This window comes from Pogona vitticeps, chromosome 3, assembly GCF_051106095.1.
Source record: "Pogona vitticeps strain Pit_001003342236 chromosome 3, PviZW2.1, whole genome shotgun sequence".
Taxonomy (NCBI): domain Eukaryota; kingdom Metazoa; phylum Chordata; class Lepidosauria; order Squamata; family Agamidae; genus Pogona; species Pogona vitticeps.
Genome location: NC_135785.1, coordinates 181239101 through 181239551, shown reverse-complemented (window position 1 = coordinate 181239551; position 451 = coordinate 181239101).

Genomic DNA, 451 nt, shown 5'->3' with positions numbered 1-451 from the left:
CCCATATGATAACTATATTTAAGTTCACTGGCATTCCAAATCCCTTTCCAAACCAGCAATCAAAATATGCAATTTCTACTTGTCAGCGTTACTTCTTGTTGAAAAACATGGTCCATTTTTAGTTCCAATATGTCATACTTAAATAAGTATTCCTTTGGGAAAGAACAAGAGATCTCTTTGGACAATTTTTGTCCCAACTGGCTTTACTACTACTACTACTACTACTACTACTACTACTACTACTACTACTACTACTACTACTACTACCACCACCACCACCACCACCACCACCACCACCACCACCACTACCGCCACCGCCACCGCCGCCGCCGCCGCCACCGCCACCGCCACCACCACCACCACCACCACCACCACCACCACTACCACCATTTTGGCCTGTTACAAAAATAATAATAATTTAACCTCTGTATGTGACAGATGGTTGAAATGT